Here is a 21,192-nt window from a genome sequence, read left to right on the forward strand (position 1 = left end):
GAGTCTTGAAGGTCGAAAGATGAGGAAGAAGATGGAGATGATGGAGGGCTTTCACCAGGAGGATGAAACACTCGTCTAGAATAATTTCCAGACAACATTGCTTCGAAAGGATTCACCTTGAGAGGATCATAGGTGATTTTGATCTTTTTGGGTTTGGAAGGTGATGTTTCAACAGCTTTTCTTTTGTTGTTTTGATCATTTTCATTATTTCCTGGGCTTGATGAAGAGTTCATGATGGGTTTGCAGAAAAATTAACAAGTAGGGTTTGATATGGAAGAGAGAGAGAAAAAAAATAGAGAAAGATGAGAGGGAAAGAGAAGAGTTTGAAGAGTATTTAAAAGAAACAAAATGAAACGAATGATGACTAGCATTTAATGTTACGTGACGTGAGGAGAGATAATAAAGACAAATGAGGTGACTAGCACAGTTACCTATGGTCGGTGTCCCTTCAACTGCACGCGCGTTTATCCATGAATAGTAGCGACAGGTTTACCATCCCGAGATAAAAACGTAACAGCTGTTTTGCTTTAAAAGAGGTTCTGAATCAACTTAGACAATGAAACGTTAGTAATAACCGAATCATAATTTCTAAAAGATTTCAATCAGAACTTCTGATATAAAAAATAATCCATTTTCATTTCAGAAGATACTCATACATGAGAACTTCTCATCTTCTCATTCTGGGCATAAATCCATACTGATGTTCTTCAGAATGAACTTAAACCTATCTTCAGCCAGGGGTTTTGTAAAGATATCAGCCCATTGATGGTCTGTATCCACAAAGTTTAAAGAAATAACACCCTTCTGAACATAGTCCCTTATGAAATGATGTTTAATCTCAATATGTTTAGCTTTTGAATGAAGAATAGGATTCTTAGATAAACATATAGCAGAAGTATTATCACAGAATATAGGAATGTTACTCTCAAATATCTGATAATCTTCCAACTGACTCTTCATCCAGAGCATCTGTGTACTACAGCCAGCAGCAGCGACATATTCTGCTTCTGTTGTTGATAGAGCAATAGTTGCTTGCTTCTTGCTATACCAAGAGATCAAATGACTTCCAAGAAATTGGCAACTTCCTGAAGTACTTTTTCTTTCAATTCTGTCTCCAGCATAATCAGCATCACAGAATCCTACTAAGTTGTATTCTTTAGATTTTCTGTAAACTAAACCAACATTAGTAGTACCTTTCAGATACCTTAGAATTCTCTTAACAGCAGTTAAATGAGATTCTCTAGGATCTGATTGGAATCTAGCACACAAACAAACACTGAACAGAATGTCAGGTCTAGAAGCAGTCAGATATAGAAGAGATCCAATCATACCTCTGTATAACTTCTGATCTACCTTCTTACTTACCTCATCCTTACCTAGGATGCATGTTGGATGCATAGGAGTTTTGGCTTCTTTGCAGTCCAGAAGATTAAACTTCTTCAGAAGTTCCTTCACATACTTGGTTTGGTGAACATATGTTCCTTCTGATGTTCGATTTATTTGTATTCCAAGGAAATACTTGAGTTCTCCCATCATGCTCATTTCAAACTCAGCCTGCATAGACTTAGCAAACTCCTTTCCAAGTGTAGCATTAGATGTTCCAAAAATAATATCATCTACATATATTTGACAGATTAAAATATCCTTTTCAAAGGTTTTACAAAAGAGAGTAGTGTCCACTTTTCCTCTAGTGAAACCATTATCTAGAAGGAAAGAACTTAAGCGTTCATACCAAGCTCTGGGAGCCTGTTTCAATCCATACAATGATTTCTTAAGTTTAAAAACATGATTAGGAGACATAGAGTCTTCAAAACCAGGAGGTTGATGGACATAAACTTCTTCATCTATATAACCATTTAAGAAGGCACTCTTAACATCCATCTGATAGAGAGTGATGTTACGTTGAGTGGCAAAAGAAATTAATAGACGAATAGATTCTAACCTGGCCACTGGTGCAAAGGTTTCTGTATAATCAATCCCTTCTTGCTGACTATAACCCTGAGCTACCAGTCTGGCTTTGTTCCTTACCACTTCACCTTTCTCACTGAGCTTGTTTCTGAAGACCCATTTTGTACCAATTATATTGAATCCATCTGGTCTAGGAACAAGATCCCAAACATCATTCCTTGTAAACTGATTCAGTTCTTCTTGCATAGCAATTATCCAGTCTGGATCTTCTAGAGCATGATCAACAGAAGTTGGCTCGATCAAAGATACAAGACCTAATTGACAGTCTGCATTGTTCTTAAGGAATGCTCTTGTTCTGATTGGATCATCCTTCTTTCCAAGAATGACATCTTCTGAATGACCAGAGATGAGTCTAGATGATCTTCTGACAGATGGTTCTTCAGAAATACTTAGATCCTCCAGAGAAGCTGATACTTGATCTTCAGATTCTTTGCTTCTGAGAAGCTCTGCTTCTGATGCATTGCTTCTTGGCTCAACAACTTCTGATATGTCAATATCATAACCTGCAAAATTATCAACTTGCTTTGGTTTTTCAGAACCAAGCTTATCATCAAATCTGATATTGATTGATTCTTCCACAATCAATGTTTCAGTATTGTATACTCTGTAGCCTTTTGAGCGTTCAGAATATCCAAGAAGAAAACATTTTTGAGCTTTGGAATCAAACTTACCAAGACGATCTTTAGTGTTCAGAATAAAACATACACATCCAAAAGGATGGAAATATGAAATGTTGGGCTTTCTATTCTTCCACAATTCATAGGGAGTCTTATTTAGAATAGGTCTGATAGAGATTCTATTCTGAATATAGCATGCAGTGTTTATTGCTTCTGCCCAGAAATGCTTAGCCATATTGGTTTCGTTGATCATGGTTCTGGCCATTTCTTGCAGAGTCCTATTCTTTCGTTCCACAACCCCATTTTGCTGTGGAGTTCTAGGACAAGAGAAATCATGGGCAATACCATTTTCTTTGAAGAACTCTTCAAAGGATCTGTTCTCAAATTCACCACCATGATCACTTCTGACCTTTATGATTTTACACTCTTTTTCAGATTGAATCTGAATGCAGAAATCAAAGAACACTGAATGAGTCTCATCCTTGTGTTTCAAGAATTTTACCCACGTCCAGCGACTATAATCATCTACGATGACTAATCCATATTTCTTTCCTCTGACAGATGCTGTTTTGACTGGTCCAAACAGATCAATGTGCAAGAGTTCTAATGGCCTTGAGGTAGAAACAACATTCTTAGACTTGAATGCAGGTTTGGAGAACTTGCCCTTCTGACATGCTTCACAAAGAGCATCTGATTTGAATTTCAGATTAGGGAGTCCTCTGACAAGATTCAGTTTGTTAATCTGAGAGATCTTTCTCAAACTAGCATGACCTAATCTCCTGTGCCAGACCCACTGCTCTTCAGAAACAGACATAAGACAAGTCACCTTCTGACTCATAAGATCTTGCAGATCTGTCTTATAAATGTTGTTCTTCCTCTTGCCAGTAAATAGGATTGAGCCATCCTTCTGATTTACAGCCTTGCAAGACTTTTGATTGAAGATTATATCATAACCATTGTCACTTAATTGACTGATAGATAAGAGGTTATGAGTTAATCCTTCTACAAGAAGTACATTAGAAATGGAAGGAGAGTTACCAGACTTTATAGTTCCAGAGCCAATTATCTTGCCCTTCTGATCTCCTCCAAACTTGACTTCTCCTCCAGACTTAAGCACCAGGTCTTGGAACATAGACCTTCTTCCTGTCATGTGTCGTGAGCATCCAGAGTCCAGGTACCATGACATGTTGTGCTTTGTCCTTCTTGCAGCCAAGGATATCTGCAATAGGAATAATCTTATCCTTAGGTACCCACATTTTCTTGGGTCCTTTCTTGTTAGATTTTCTCAAGTTCTGATTGAACTTGGGTTTGACATTATAAGCAATAGGAGGAACAGCATGATAATTTTTAATATGAGTTTCATGATATTTCCTAGGTTGTGTCACATGCTTCTTGGTGTGTGTTATGTGAAAACTTTGTGCATGTGAAGTGTGCCTAATATCATGGGAGTGGCCATACTTGAACTGATCATACAATGGCTTGTATGTGATTTTCATTTCATCAACAGGTTCAAGTTTGTATGGGGTTTCACCCTCATAACCAATGCCAACTCTTTTGTTTCCGGATACGGCATATATCATAGAAGCTAGCTGACTTCTGCCAATACTTCTAGATAAGAACTTCCTGAAACTTAAATCATATTCTTTCAGAATATGGTTTAGACTAGGAGTGGATTTTTCTGAATTAGAAGGAGATCCAACATTATTGGATAATTTTAAAAGTTTTTCTCTTAATTCAGAATTTTCCAACTCAAGCTTCTTTGTTTCAAATTCAAATTGCTTTTTCAGCTTTTTGTATTTGAGACTAATTTGAGACTTGAGTTCCAGAAGTTCAGTTAGACCGGAAACTAACTCATCTCTAGTAAGTTCAGAAAATACCTCTTCAGAATCTGATTCTGATGTAGATTCTGATCCGTCATCTTCTGTCGCCATCAGCGCACAGTTAGCCTGCTCATCTTCTGATTCATCTTCTGACTCATCCCAGGTTGCCATAAGACCTTTCTTCTTATGAAACTTCTTCTTGGGATTCTCCTTCTGAAGATTTGGACATTCATTCCTGAAGTGTCCTGGTTCATTGCATTCATAGCACATGACCTTCTTCTTGTCAGATCTTCTGTCATCAGAAGATTCTCCATGTTCAAATCTCTTTGAACTTCTGAAGCCTCTGAATTTCCTTTGCTTGCTCTTCCAGAGTTGATTTACCCTTCTGGAAATCATGGACAGTTCATCTTCTTCTTCAGATTCTGATTCTTCAGGATCTTCTTCTTTGGCCTGAAAAGCGTTAGTGCATTTCTTGATATTAGATTTTAATGCAATAGATTTACCTTTCTTTTGAGGCTCATTTGCATCCAGCTCAATCTCATGGCTTCTCAAGGCACTGATCAGCTCTTCCAGAGAAACTTCATTCAGATTCTTTGCAATCTTGAATGCAGTCACCATAGGACCCCATCTTCTGGGTAAGATTCTGATGATCTTCTTTACATGATCAGCCTTGGTGTATCCTTTGTCAAGAACTCTCAATCCAGCAGTCAGAGTTTGAAATCTCGAAAACATCTTTTCAATGTCTTCATCATCCTCCATCTTGAAGGCTTCATACTTCTGGATTAAGGCAAGAGCTTTTGTCTCCTTGACTTGAGCATTTCCTTCATGAGTCATTTTCAAGGACTCATATATATCATAGGCTGTTTCCCTGTTTGATATTTTCTCATACTCAACATGAGAAATAGCATTCAGCAAAACAGTTCTGCATTTATGATGATTCCTGAAATGCTTCTTTTGATCATCATTCATTTCTTGCCTTGTCAGCTTTACGCCACTGGCATTTACTGGATGTTTGTAACCATCCATCAGAAGATCCCATAGATCACCATCTAGACCAAGAAAGTAACTTTCCAGTTTATCTTTCCAGTATTCAAAGTTTTCACCCTCAAATACCGGCGGTCTTGTATAACCATTGTTACCGTTGTATTGCTCAGCAGAGCCAGATGTAGATGCAGGTGGATTTGTCGGAGTTTCACCAGCCATCTTTTAACTGAAGCGTTTTTCTCTTCCTGAATCTTTTCTAAACACGGTTAAGTGCTTGCACCTTAGAACCGGCGCTCTGATGCCAATTGAAGGATAGAAAAACACTTAGAAAGGGGGGGATTGAATAAGTGTGACTTTAAATCTTGGACGATAAAAATAAATTGCACAATTATTTTTATCCTGGTTCGCTGTTAACGAAGCTACTCCAGTCCACCCCCGCAGAGATGATTTACCTCAACCTGAGGATTTAATCCACTAATCGCACGGATTACAATGGTTTTCCACTTAGTCCGCAACTAAGTCTTCTAGAGTCTTCTGATCACACACTGATCACTCCAGGAACAACTGCTTAGATACCCTCTAAGACTTTTCTAGAGTCTACTGATCAACACGATCACTCTAGGCTTAGTTCACTCCTAAGACTTCTCTAGAGTATTCTGATCAACACGATCACTCTAGTTACAAACTGCTCAGCCAACTGCTAAGACTTCCTAGAGTATACTGATCACACGATCACTCTAGTTCCTTACAACTTAATGTAATCTATTCAAGAGTTTACAAATGCTTCTTAAAAGCTATAATCACAAACTGTGATATTTCTCTTATCGTTTAAGCTTAATCTCACTAAGATATTACAACAGCAATGTAGTGAGCTTTGATGAAGATGAAGATTCTGAGTTTAGATTTGAACAGAGTTTCAGCAAGTTTGATATAAGTTGTTTTGGTGCAGAATCGTTAACCTTGCTTCTCATCAGAACTTCATATTTATAGGCGTTGAGAAGATGACCGTTGAATGCATTTAATGCTTTGCGTGTTCCGTACAGCATTGCATTTAATGTTATACGCTTTTGTCAACTACCTCGAGCCTTGTTCACGCTGTGTCTACTGACGTAGCCTTTAGTAGCTTTAACATTCCTTTTGTCAGTCAGCGTAGTCTGCCACGTGTACTTCCTTCTGATCTGATGTTTGTGAATACGACGTTTGAATATCATCAGAGTCAAACAGCTTGGTGCATAGCATCTTCTGATCTTCTGACCTTGAAGTGCTTCTGTTGCGTGATACCATCTTCTGATCTTCAGTGCTTCTGATCTCATGTTCTTCTGATGCTTCCATAGACCCATGTTCTGATTCTGCTTCGACCATCTTCTGATGTCTTGCCAGACCATGTTCTGATGTTGCATGCTGAACCATTTGAGACACATCTTCTGAGCGCTGAATTATGCGTACTCTTTATATATTTCCTGAAAGGGAAATTGCATTGGATTAGAGTACCATATTATCTTAAGCAAAATTCATATTATTGTTATCATCAAAACTAAGATAATTGATAAGAACAAATCTTGTTCTAACACTTGGTTGAGTCTTACTTTCAGATCCTTTAGTCGGATAACAGCAAGGTGGATCAGACTCTGGTAGGGAGATATATCCTGCTTTGTTAAGATAGGATAACCACTCCTCTTCATCGGTGTTTTCCGTACCGATGGTATTGACTGTTTGTTGAACAGGTTGAAGAAAACCTCCACTGCAGAAAGTTTCTTGAATAGGGAGAACTACCTCAATTCCTGGGATAGCTCTTGATGATGTCGGAAAGAATCCAATTCCTGTTCTGTTCTTGTTGTTGGTAGGAATATTAATGTGACCCCAACCACTGGTAGTGCCATCCTTCACAACTTGGATTGCATCTTTGTATGAAGAGATAGACGTTGCTTTCTCCTTTCCTTTGTCTAAGGAAAGTGCTTGGAATTTAGTTCCAACAACTTCTTTTGGTTCTATGTCGGAGAATGATGATAGGTTACTGACGATCAGAGCTCGCTCTCCACATACGGTTACCAATTTGTCATTCCTTATGAACTTCAGTTTCTGATGAAGTGTTGAAGTAATTGCCCCAGCCTCATGAATCCATGGGCGACCTAGCAAACAACTGTATTGTGCTGGAATGTCCATAACCTGGAAAGTGATTTTGAACGTCTGAGGTCCAATAGTTATGGGAAGATCCACTTCTCCGAAAACTGACTTCCTTGATCAATCAAATGCTTTGACGATGACATGACTTTTTCTTAGAGGGTAATCTTCGAAAGATAATCTTGATAATGTTGATTTAGGCATGACGTTGAGAGAGGATCCATTGTCTATTAGGACTCCTGTGAGTGTATCACCCATGCAACCAACTGAGATGTGAAGTGGAAGATTGTGGTCCACTCCTTCTTCAGGAAGATCTTCGTCACAGAAACTTAGGCTAGTTCCCGCGGAGATGTTGGCAACGATGTTGTTGAATTGACTTATTGTAACACTTGGTTCTACGAAAGCTTGTTCCAAAACTTTCTGTAGAGCTTCCCTATGAGCTTCAGAACTCAATAGTAGGGAAAGAACAGAAATCCTAGACGGAGTATGTAGTAATTGATCTACAATGTTGTATTCACTCCTCTGGATTAACTTCAAGATCTCATCATTTTCTTTCGCTTGAACAGCATTGGTCGGAAGATTGTCTTGCCTATGTGGTACTTCCTCCGAAGGTTTCTCCACATTTTCTGTCGTTCTGTTGAAGACTCGTCCACTTCTGGTGACTCGACTAACATCAGCAATGTTGACAACAGACGGTAATGGTATTTCCTTACCATTTTCAATGAATGTAGCGTTGTACTTGTATGGTATAGCCTTGCTGGACTCATACGGTACAGGACCTGGTAAGTAGATGACTAGTGGTGCAACTGCTGTCTTCCTGCTATCATACTTAACTTGCATAGGTTCAACTTGATTAATTTGAGGAGATACGGTAAAGACTTCATCATCTTCTCTGTTGGCAAGAACAGTAATGGTATTGTCATCCATCAACTTTTGAATGTCGTTGCGAACACGCAAACATCCTTGTGAATCTCTTCGGCAGATTCTGCATCTACTGTAAGCGTGGAAATCTGTTCCAAAGTAGGCAAGTCCATTTAAAGTTTTGTGAAACCTGACTACCGATCCTTCAAGGTCTTCAACTTTGTAGATTTTGTATTCTCCTGGACATCCTTGAACCATGTTGATGTCATGTTCAGTTCTGACTCGGATATGTTGAATCCATCCCAAGTCCATTTGTTCTTGTAATGCAGCTTGAACTACGGCACATCCTTGATTATTCTTTGGACAAATATCACATGTGAAGTAGTTGTGAGGTGGTACATGACCGTACCCAGCTTGTCTAGCGTGCATCCTGACAAGATTTTCCCCTATCTGACGAATGTCGTAGATTTGAATGACGTTGGGGTGTTGGTCTATCAGATTTACTGAAGCTTCTTTGTGCTGCGGCAAAGGATTTGCTTGGACGTTTGGATTAGTATCTTTGAAGGATAGCATTCCGCTTTTCACTAATCGTTGGACGTCAATCTTGAAAGGGAAACAGTTCTCAATATTGTGACCTGGTGCCCCCTGATGATAGGGACAAGATTGGTCAGCCTTATACCATGGTGAGGAACTGTTTGTAGGATTTGGAGGACTTCTTGTCTGAATGAGTCCTTTTGCCAGTAATGTTGGAAACAATTCTGCATACGGCATTGGTACGGGGTCAAAGGCTGGATACCTTGGAGCCCGATTGTTGTAATTTGGAGGTCGAACCTGCTGCTGAGGTTGCTGCGACCTTTGTTGAGTTTGTTGTTGCAAAACCTGAGGTTGATAAGCTGGCGCTGAGTTAACAACCGGAGTTATTGTTGCAACTTGAGGTTGGGATTTCTTCTTGATTTTGTGCAAGACATTGCTGACATCTTGATCCTTTTTCTTCTGGAAAGAACTTCCATACTTCCTTGGACCAATAGAAGATCCTGGTTCTTTGTTCAGGCGCCCCTCCCGAACTGCTTCTTCTAAACGTACACCCATGTTTACCATCTCAGTAAAGTCACTTGGTGCACTTGCAACCATTCGTCCGTAGTAAAATGGACTCAAAGTTTTGAGATAGATTTTTGTCATTTCTTTCTCTTCAAGTGGCGGACAAATTTGAGCAGCGACTTCACGCCATCTCTGAGCGTATTCCTTGAAGCTTTCTCTATCCTTTTGAGTCATGGCCCGGAGTTGATCTCTGTCGGGAGCCATATCCAGATTGTACTTATACTGTTTGACGAAGGCCTCTCCGAGGTCTCGAAAAGTACGAATCTCTGAACTGTCCAAGTTCATGTACCATTTGAGTGCAGCACCAGTCAGGCTGTCTTGAAAATAATGAATGAGCAATTGTTGATTATCAGTCTGAGTTGACATTCTTCGAGCGTACATCACAAGATGACTTTGTGGGCATGAATTCCCTTTATATTTCTCGAATTCTGGTACTTTGAATTTGTGAGGAATCTTAACATTTGGAACTAGACAGAGGTCTGCAGCATTCTTTCCAAATAGATCTTGTCCTCGAAGAGTCTTGAGTTCCTTCTGCATTTGCAGAAACTGTTCCTGGAACTCGTCCAATCTTTCATACACGCCAGCATCCTCACTTGGAGCGTGATGATATACTTGTCCGCCTTGCGGGGGAAAAGTATGCATAATGGGCTGTGGAGAAGCCATGACAGCAGATCTTGGAATCTCAACGTTCTGTTGTGCGAAACCCATTGACGTTGCTCTTGGAACTTCAATTTCCAGAGGTTTGTAACCCTCCGGTGGACGCATATCCATGGTGACTTTTGGAGCTTCAGAAGCTGGAGGTATGTACCCTTCTGGAGTAAAGTTATACGGCATGCCCCAAGGTCGATCAGGCGGCATGGTATACTGAGGAATAGGAGTAGAAACAATCTCGGAAACCACAGTCCTTTGTGGTTCTTCTGGCGTTGGTCGATTCTGCGCAACTACCAGGGCTTCTACCATACTATTGAGTCTTTCAACAGTACCTTTGAGAGTATTAATCTCTTCTCTGGGCTCTTCATTCTCTTGCTCAAAGTCTTCCATTCTTTTCTTGCGACTTGAACGAGTGTTGTATGTATGAGACAGCTTGAAAGTCTTGGTTCACCTCCTTCTCCTCCTCTCTTTCTGGAGAAAGGAAAGTGACTATTAGATCCGCGACAATTCTCGTGTCAGTGCGTACAACTAAAGCGATGTATGATATGCAATTAAGTTATTATTTTTCAAGGAAACACCATAATTACGTTATGAAACATCAAACTTTTATTAATTAAGCGAAAACGCCGTTTTTACACACTTTGAAAATGGAAATACAGAGAAACTGAGAGAAAGGACTCTAAAACTTTGATGATGAGCCGACTTCACGTTCTAACATCTTCTTCTGTTTCTTGAGCTGAGCGTTCTCTGACGTGAGCTGATCGATGATCCAGGAAGCAGGAGGGATATGATGAGAAAGTGACGTTTGTGTCACTTGTCGATCGAGTACTTCAAGTAACTCATCCTTCCTTCTTAGGATGTTCTGAATTTCAACATTTTCCGTGTTGACAATTCGATACTTGTTCCTCCAAGCATTCCTTTCTTGGCATACCTTGTTTAATGCCGCTTGCAGTTTTTCAACATCGGTGGAGAAAAGGTAAATTGGTTCCCTTAGGGGAATAGGTTCTTGATGTTGATATGGCATCCTGAGCTTGAATGCTCTGACGCGTACCCATTGAAGGTAAGGATCCAGGGAGATGCAAAGATGTTTTCCTAACAATCTTCTCCCTTTGCTGCGAACAAGACGCCAGGCTTGGACAATTTCCTTCTTCAGCATGTTGCCATGATCGTCGATGTTCTTAAAGAACAGACCCTCCAATTGAATATTACTTGGTATATTTTTCATGGGATAGCCGTATTGACGACGGGCTAAAGCTGGATTGTAACTAATTCCTCCCTTAGTTCCAATAAGGGGTACGTTGGGGAAATTTCCGCAACTGAAGATGATCTTGGTTTTGTCGTTGTCAGGACTACACCAATCAATGTCTGTATGAGTGAGAGACATGATTTTCTGTGACCAGTAAAGGCCATCCCTCATATTCCAGAAAGTGCTAGACTTCGGCAGGTGTGAAACGAACCATTCGTATAACAACGGTACGCAGCATGTGATTAATCCTCCTCGCTGCAGGTTTCTTGAATGCACAGAGTGATAAGCATCCGCAAGCAAGGTTGGAACTGGATTTCCAATTAAGAAGATCTTAATTGCGTTGATGTCGACGAAATCGTTAATGTTAGGGAACAAAAACAATCCGTAGATAAGCAAAGCCAAGATTTCCTCAAATGCGCTCATATCTTGGATGCTGACGAAGTACCGAGCTTGATCAAACAGGAATTTGGAGGGCAATCCTTGAATTCCTCCTCTACTCACCATATGAGTTCTGATGTCGACTACGTTCAAAGGAGTAGTTGCAGCAATGATAATGTCGTCAGGATTCTTTTCCAAACCGGAGTACGGATCTTGCGCGTACACGGGTATTCCAATCAGACGAGAGTACTCCTCTAACGTAGGCATGAGCTGATAATCTGGAAAGGTGAAGCAGTGATACGTTGGATCGTAAAACTGTACCAAGGTGGGAAGGATCCCCTCCACAATGTTGGTATTGAGCAAAGGCAGAAGTTTTCCATACTTCTCCTTGAAAGCCTGGGGGTTGACCACCAGTTTTCCGAGCTTTCCCAGTTCCTCGACCTGGGGAATCTTGAAGGTGTATTTCCTAGCTCTCTTTCTCCCATAATCCATGGTATAGATCCTTAGGTCCTTTCTCCGTTTCTCTCTTTCTATGAAGTTCAAAACGTTCGTTATTCAATTTCCTTGAAAAATGACTCGAAAAAGACTCTTTTTGTTTTTTTTAATTGTTTATTAATGAATGATGCATGAATGCATGAATGCACACACAAGAGTTTTAAACAAACATGGCGTTGAAGGGTATAGTGGTCATGAAGTCAAAACGCAGTCCCCGCCCCAATGGTAAACTAAGGTTAATGATTTTTGTACCTGTAGAACGGGTTCTAGGGGTCTCAGAGTTTTTGCTCAACCTTAAAGATACGTTGATTGGTATCTATAAGAGAGTTTTCTCTGAGTGTAGTATCTGCGTGACAATTACTTCCGTAATCACCGCTCTACGTCCTAAAAAGGCTTTAAGTGGGGTTAATGTGTTTCTAGGTCCTCCTGGTACAAATCAGTCTCGGAATGCAGTGGCGCAGTTAATCACAACCAGCCAGGCAAATCCCAAGAGTAGAATTGTGAACCAAGATTAGAGGGCCTTCACCGGGAAGACATCCTCCATCCTATCTTATGTTGCACTCAAATCCGGGTATAGGATTTCTCACCACAAGGGGGAATCAAGCCCTTTCCCGATACAGAATAAACAAAATAAACAAATATATATGCAACAAACACATGATATGACACAGAGGTTAGGCAGGACCTCTCTTGTTTGAGGGGGAATTTGGCATCCCTAATTCCTCATTGGGGCTGGACCAGCAACAGGTCAACCATTGGTTTGGATGAAAAACCAAGGTTTTTAACACTTATATCCCCAGCAGAGTCGCCATTTTTCTGTGGTGGTCGTTTTCTTTACCTCCCCGTTTCACTTGGGAGGACGGCACGCTAAACCCTTCACGCGAAATTTGGAAGGAGAAAGCGCCCGTGGTGGGATGAATTTTATTTCAGTTCTTCCTACGATATCACACGAACTTTCTTATTTGTCCTACGAGTAGGAAAAGGGGAAAAAAGATCTCAACTAAACCCTAGGAGTTTGCTAAGTGTGGGGATTTCACCTAGACTAGAAATTCTGGAGTCCGGGAGGTCGGTTATACATAGGGAAGTGTTTAAACACCCTACATATTTGTAGTACTCTACAGGAACCTTCTCTGTGTCATTTGTGTTTGTGTTTATTGCTATGATTGGGAAAGTTTCTCCTTTGTATTAGGAGAGAGAATTGAATTGATTTTAAAAGACAGACAGACAGACAAACTGACTATTTTTGGTATTTTATTAGCTCGCTGAGATTCCTTGTGAACCTCATGCCTACATATCCCTAGTGGAAGTCAGAGCTTAATGTAGTTCGGGGAACTAACTAGGGAAATTAATTATTTTTTTGGTGCCTTGCTTGAAGCTCAAGGTTGAAGCTTGGAATTAAATCTCTGTTTACAGTAAAGAGACATGAAATTATCTCTACAGAGAGGTATTTGTACTATTCTACCACAAACATTTAAAGGAGTGACAGAATAACTGAATTCATTTCATTCAAGAGGGGGACCTTACTTGTGTATGTGCAAGTATACCAGTCAAATGCCTCTTAAATGAAAGAAAGATGCTCATCCAAATTAGGGAAAGTTACCACATGTCTGGGTTTTACTGCCAGCTCATGCCTTTCAAAATCCTAAATGGGAGACTTGATTAAAATTGAAATGAAATGTTTGTTTGTTTGAATGTGGTAGAGTAGTAAAAATATCTCTCTATGGAGATAAGCTATGTCTATCTACTGTATAAAAGATTTGACTTTTACCTGGCTTGTATGAGGCCCAAGCTTGAGGCTTTTTGATTGATTAATTAATGATTATTTATTGACTCTGGGAGATGACTCCACTGGGAATTAATTACAGGGTATTTTTGTGTTCTGTACAAAGCCCAGAATTGAGGCTGACTCTACTTAGGAAGACTCTATTTATGTGCCTTGTACAAAGCCCAAGGTTGTGGCTAACTGTTGAGGATAATTGAATGACTCTATTTTATGTGCCTTGTACAAAGCCCAAGGTTGTGGCTAACTCTAGCTAGGGGAAAACATTATTTTCTGCCTTGTACAAAGCCCAAGGTTGTGGCGGACTCTTAAAATGAATTAAGTATTGATGACTATATGGGGAAAGATCCTAAGTGTTAGGAATCTTTGACACATGAAAAATATGGTTTATCTGCCTTGTACAAAGCCCAAGGTTGTGGCTACTGAGTGATGAAGGACTCACTGGGGAGACTCTATTATCTGCCTTGTACAATGCCCAAGGTTGAGGCTGACTCTTGACAGGGGAGTTTTATTGTTTGGGTGCCTTGTATGAAGCCCAAGGTTGAGGCTAACTGTTTTTGTTGGTTTTGACTCTACTGAGGAGGTTTTATTTATTAAAAGACTGTTTTTCTTTGGAAGCTAACCCTTTCCAGGGATTTTGACTCAGCTGGTGAATTTGTCTGTTAAAAGACTGACTTTTATCATGTTTTTTGGAGGCTGACCCTTTCCAGGGGTTCTGACTCTTTTGGGGAAATTATCTCCTAAGAGAATGAAATTATTTATTAATTAATTTTGGAGGCTAACCCTTTCCAGGGGTTTTGACATTTTTTAGACAGATGTTGGAGGCTAACCCTTTCCAGGGGTTTTGACATTTTTTAGACAGATGTTGGAGGCTAACCCTTTCCAGGGGTTTTTAACTTTTTAGACAGATGTTGGAGGCTAACCCTTTCCAGGGGTTTTGATTGAAATGAATGGCAGAAAGATTATCTAATGGAGACTTCTTGTTTAAAGCCCAAGATGAAGGCTGACTCAATGCTGAGGATGATCAAACATGGATCCTAGACTCTGCTAAGGAAGATTGATGAAGATAAGGGTGACAGAGACTGTCCATGTCTCTCATTCCAAAAAGTGTACTCAATGTGAAATTGAGACAAACTTAGCTTGTTTAAAGTCTGGTTTTAAATTGGAAGAAACTCACCAGGGTAGGCTAAAAGGTGACTAAAGACCTGTTCCTATGTTTATAAGAAACCTGATGGGTCCTTGTATACAAGCTCAAGAGGAAGCTGGAAATACTTTTAAGAAGCCTGTGGGTCCTTGTACAAAGCCCAAGAGGAGGCTAATCGAGGGTCCTTGTTATAGCACAAGAGAAAGCTTATGTAGTTTTGAACTTATTTTGGCTCTAAGCAAATGGGTAAGAGGTTTCACCGGGAATAATTCCTCTTTGGGTGGATGTGTCCTATTATTTTTGGATTCTAAGGTTTTTGCCAAGATGTTTCACCGGGAATAATTCATCTTGGGGGTTTGAACTACAGATCTCTAATTAGGAAAGAGCCTTCACCGGGAAGACATTCTCAATCCTAGGTCATATTCCTATAATATATATATAGTTTAACTGTCCTAAGGTTTATACTCAAACGCAGTTCTAAACTAATATATGCACAGTTTATATTTGACAGTAATTTAAACAAAGACTGTAAATTGAAAGCTTGTAAAGCCTAACCTGGATGGAGTGGAGGCCATTGAAGAAGTATGTACAGAGCCTCAACAGTATTTTTGTTGTTTTGTTGATAACAGTTGAATATTTATGATAAACAGTTAATGGTTTTTGAAAACAGAAGAAGTGAAGATGGACAAAGGTCACATAGGTATCTGAAGAGTTTCACCGGGAATAATGCCCTTCAAATACCAGAAGAATGTTTTGAAAACAGAAAGAAGATTTTGAAAATACAGTTTTGAAAACAAGCTAAGAAGAGAAGGTTTTTGGGACTTACACTCTATTAGAGGCCCAGTACTTTGCAGTACTGGTGTAAAAGCAATTGAAAATGATTTGATTTTTTGAATGATTACTGTTTATGAGGAACAGTTTTTACAAGTTTTAGGCTTACCTCGAAGAATGAGAAATTGGATTTCTGAGTTTGAGGTGTTACCTTGATCTTCAAGTGATATTATTGGAATAAATTAGGATCTCAACAATTATTGAGCATCCTCACCAGCAGAAAGAAACGTGCTCACAGCTTACAGCATTCCATGATCACCCAGTAATTGTTTATAGACTTCTACAGCAAATGGAAGACCAAACAAAACAGACAAAGTCCGAAGACGACAGAGAAATAATCTCGGAGTCTCGGATAAAGTGAGAAAATTCAAGTAATATATGCAACAGTAATCAAATAAAATTTAAATGATAAACTATACAAAATAGTATGAAAATATCCAAATTCAAAAGAAATTAATCTAATAAAGATATTTTTTTGTGATTTTTCATGAAAGAGGAAAATAATTAGAAAACATAAAACTATGTATGCATCTAGAATATTTTTGTGTTTTTAATATCTTTTAAATAAAAATATACTTCTAAACATATTAAAATACTTCTAAGAAAATTAAATCTTAAAACAAATTTTTTATCATTTTTTATCTTAAACTAAAATACTAAGTTATTTTCTATGAAAGTATTTTAAATAAAATTAATGGAGAAATGATAAAAACAATTATTTGGGCCTGGTGTGTTGAAAAACGGATGGGGGGTGCAGAGCCCACTTGTCAAAAGCTGAAATCAAATAAAAAAAGGTTGCTGGGCCGGACCGGGTCGGGTCATATGGAACCCGGATCCGCCCAACTTAATGTCACAAGCGGGTTTTCAAACCCTAAAGGAAACATAGAGGCAGCAGCGCCTCTTTTTCTCTCATCACTCTCTCACGATGGCTTTCTGGAAAAAGAAGAAGAACAACAAACCGAATCTCTCTCTCTCGGTTTCTCTCACTCGCCATGGTCTCTCTCGCTCTGCTCATAGCGAACAACAACAGCATCTTTTTCGGTTTTCCTCCCTACGAAACAACAACAACGGTGACAAAGCTCTCTCGATTTCGCTCTTGCTCTAAACGAAAACAACAAGTAATCAAAAACTCTCACTCGGTTTCACGTCTCTCTCGTTGTGTGAACAAAAACAACAACGATTTGGCCTCACTCACACTCGCGGTTCTCTCTCTTCATGAAAAACAACGAAACAGCAACCAGCGGCCATGGAGGAGAAATCAGAAGCAGAATTCTAGGTATGTGTTTTTAATTTTGTTTAACAGTATAGACACAACCTTATGATATTTACTATGTTTCTGGAAATTTTGTTTTAACAGGGAACTAATGTTCATAGCAGCAGTAATATCTTGAGAGTGAGAGTTGGATTGACTTACCTACGGCAAGGAGGTTTTTGCCGGTTTTGATGTTGAGGTATGTGCTTATTGCTACTGCTTCCGTTTTCTGAATATCTGCGATTTTGAATTTTTGTTGCTGAATCCTTCGAACTGGTAATTGTTACACCACCGAATTTGCGAATTGTTGTTGATTGTTGCTGTTACGGCTTCTAGATCGTGAATTGTTGTTTTGACAGGGTTGTCTGCATTTCTTCTTGCAGGTTCGGTTCTTGCAGGTGAGGGTGTGATCGCCGGCTGTTGTGTTGAATCTTTAAAGGTATGCTTCAATTCTCTCCTCTGAGTGTGTGGAGAATTCCGAAAAATCATTCTTGAATTGTTACCAACAGTTTTGAAATTGTTGATTGTAACAATTTTTCTCTAACAACTTTGCTTGTTGTAGGCTTTTGATGAAGGTGATGCCATAACACCTCTTTGGATTGTGGGAGAACTTGAAGATGGAACTTCAAGTTGTTGGAAGCTTGAAGATGAAGATCTTCAAGTAAGGTATGAAGAACTACCTCTTCCTTCTTTGTAACTAGAATGCTCACCTCCAATAGAGAATCTCTTGGCTTGAGAATTTCCTCTTGCCAAGAGGTCTATTGAACAATATATGATCAATAGAGAGAAGAGAGAAAGCAAGAATTTAAGTTGCTTTGGTGTGTTTTTGAATGAGGAATGCATCTGTATTTATAGGCAAATGGATCAGTATAGCTGCAGAGGAGTGAGCTTCCTTAGTGAAGTTGATTTGGTTTCTTAGCCATGAAGGAAATTTGCAAATATCTCTTATGCAATGATGAGAATTTTGATTCCATTTGATCAATCCCCTAGCCCTCGATTTTGCTTGATCTTAGGGGACAATTCTGAGCCAGAAATGAGCTCTAATTGGTTGGTGAGAAGATTCCTTGGGTGATTCATCAATTTGCCATAAATTCACAAATGTAATCATTACATAATCACATGTTCTTGTTTTTAGAATCTTCTTCAATTCTTATGGCATGGTGAAAATGAATGCATGGCATGTTTGCAGATGTATTATGGGTCATGTAGCATCTGCATTTGAGGTCATGTGCACAAAATTTCAAAGTTCCAAAATGATGCATGACCTATAATTTTACTTCATGAGGCCAACTTTGAACAAGCATAACTCTTAGCTCAAATTGAATTTTGAGAAGGTTGAACACAATTTGGAAAGCCCTAAACATCTACTTTAAATCATTAGTTTATGTCTTCTTCAGAATCCTTTGGGAAATTTGTGAAAAATGAGGCCAAAGTTGGAAGAAAACTAGGTTAAAACACTTAGAAAAATTTCTAAGTGTTTATGACCTAAACTTCAAAATTTCCAAAACTTCATAAATGGTTGATCTTTTGAAAAAAGTTCCCTTGTAAGATGTTGTTTTATTTGGCAAGATCTACAACTTTCATGTTGGAAGTTTTTTGAGTTGTGTAGGTGAAATTTTGAGATCTCACCATGCCTTCAAAAACCCTAATTCCCGACTTTTCGCTCCTTGATGAATTTCTTTGAATTTCTTTGGCCAAATGACTTTGACATCCATATATTGATGATATTGATCTTTGAAAGTCATTTTTTGACCAAAAACCTTAAAAGTCAATGATGATCCTTCACAGTTGACTTTTTCCTGACAAAGTGAATTTTTGGGCTTTTGTGTAGAAATAAGATCTTCTCCCCAAATGGATGATATAAATGGATTATATGGAGGTAGTAGAGATCCTTGAATCATGTCTTGAGTTTTGGATTCATGCCCTGATCAGAAGTCAACTATCTTGGTGAATTAGGTCAAAACCCTAATTTGTCGACCATGTGAAAGTAATGACTGTAGACTTTGAATTGAAGTGTGATGTCCAGTAGACCTTGTAATATGAGTTATTTGAAGATGATTGATGTCTTTGAATGACCCTCTGAGGTTTTTTAGGGTTTCCCAAATGTGATCCCTGATTTCAGTCCTTGATAGGCTCAAAACCCTAGTCTGGTGACCTGAGTAAACCTATATTCATATGACTGGATGTCTAATCAATCATAGATGAGAAAAGTGAAGTTTTTGAGCCCCATGATTGTATTAGAGACTAGTCTTTGTATTGATTGATCCTTTGCCTGAGCTTTCTTGTCTTTGAGCATCCTCGATTAGGTACCAGATGGAGAAATGACTGCTCTGGGTACTTGTCTTGACCTGATGAAAAATCCTGAAGATATGTCATCTCAGGGGGGGTCAAAAATTAGGGTATGACACACCTATTACTTGAAATTCTCTTTTTTCTTACCTCTTGCATTTTCTAAGTGATTTTGGGTTCCACTAGTTCTAGGTGTCAACCAAAGTTCTAGACAACTTCTAAATACCATTTAGAAGCTGTCCATAACTTCCACAACCTCTCAAAATATCCCTAACCAAAAATCATCATTTCCACCACCATTAAAGCTTCACCAAGGTCTTAACTTACCAAAATCCAAACCAAACACAAATCTACCAAGTTATCCTTTCCAACAGCTTCTATTTACCATATAGAAGCTATCCATAACCTACAAACACTCACTAAAAGCCTCAAACCAAAAATCACTCTTCAAACCTCCATTAAAGAGTCACTTTGAACCAAAGCTGCTATTTTTAAATTGGCTCATGCGTTTTCAGGTTTTTTGTGTTAGATACCTTCTATATCACATATAGAAGCTATCGAAACATCTGTTTTAGTTCTGTAACACCTGGAATCAAAGGTTCCAGCCATTACTTTTTCTCTTTGTAGGTGGAATCGATTTTGAACTTGCAGGGGTTTTCAAAGTGTTCTAAGCGCCTAGAAATCTTCCTTGGACATCATTGAAGGATTCCAGATTGGTGTAGCATCTCTGAAACACCTCTAAGCAAGAGTTTGATATTCACTTTCAGAGGTATTTGACTCAAATTCGAGCATACTCATTTAAACATTGTTTGTTGTGTTTCTTGATACCATTCTTGTTAGAATCATGTAGGGAACAAAAGCCCTAAGCTTTTAGGGCCTGCTTGTTTGATCATTTAATTTGGAATTGAATTTTTAGGGTTCTTGAGTGTTTTCCAGAAATTCATGTTCATCTTTGATTGTTAAAGTTAGTTAGTTATATTGTTGAATTCGTGCTTCCATGCTGATTATTTTAGAGTCTTGATTTGTTAAAATTGATTGAGTTTGTGAGAATTTTTAATTTGGCGCCATTGATATGTTGTTGTTGTTGTTGTTCATCGTGGCTGAGGGAAGAAGATGAAGTTTTCAAAAAATTCCCTTTAGGGCTTAGTTTATAATATAATAAGATGGAAGCGTGTTTTGAAATGAATACATCGTTAGCTCACTTGGTTACCACCAGCGCACTCTTAGTCCTCTCATGCCTCAGGTCTGGGGTTCGAATCCCCCTCGCCCAGACCTTTTGCTATATTTTTTTTACATTCTTCACTCTTTGAATGTGTGTTATTTTGAACTGAATCCATTCTCTTGTCACCATGCGCGCGTTGGCCTGATGGTGAGGGTTTTGGTTATTGAGATGCAGGGCGTGGGTTCAAACCTTGGTGGCCACATTTCCATTATTTTTTATCACTTGTTTTTTTAGTTTCTTTATAAACTTCAAAAATCCATAAAAAATAGTAAAATTAATATTTTTAACTTGTTCTTTTTTGTGTGATTTAATTATTTTGTCTATTTTCATGCCATGTTGAAAAATACCAAAAATATTTAATATTTTACCACTTAAAAATTAATAAAAAAAGATGTCCTTTTATGTTAAAAAATCAACTAAAGATCATTTTATCCT

The 21,192-nt window shown here is 38.7% G+C and overlaps 1 long non-coding RNA gene across 1 annotated transcript; it reads left to right on the forward strand.

The window, feature by feature from the left end:
• Nucleotides 1-16,894: 16,894 nt before the first annotated feature.
• On the forward strand, nucleotides 16,895-18,042 carry LOC131636702 (uncharacterized). The gene is made up of 4 exons (XR_009294143.1): nucleotides 16,895-17,270; nucleotides 17,352-17,445; nucleotides 17,630-17,685; nucleotides 17,809-18,042. It is a non-coding gene; the product is annotated as an uncharacterized LOC131636702 (long non-coding RNA).
• The last annotated feature ends 3,150 nt before the right edge of the window (nucleotides 18,043-21,192 follow it).

This window comes from Vicia villosa, unplaced genomic scaffold, assembly GCF_029867415.1.
Source record: "Vicia villosa cultivar HV-30 ecotype Madison, WI unplaced genomic scaffold, Vvil1.0 ctg.001810F_1_1, whole genome shotgun sequence".
NCBI classification, from domain to species: domain Eukaryota; kingdom Viridiplantae; phylum Streptophyta; class Magnoliopsida; order Fabales; family Fabaceae; genus Vicia; species Vicia villosa.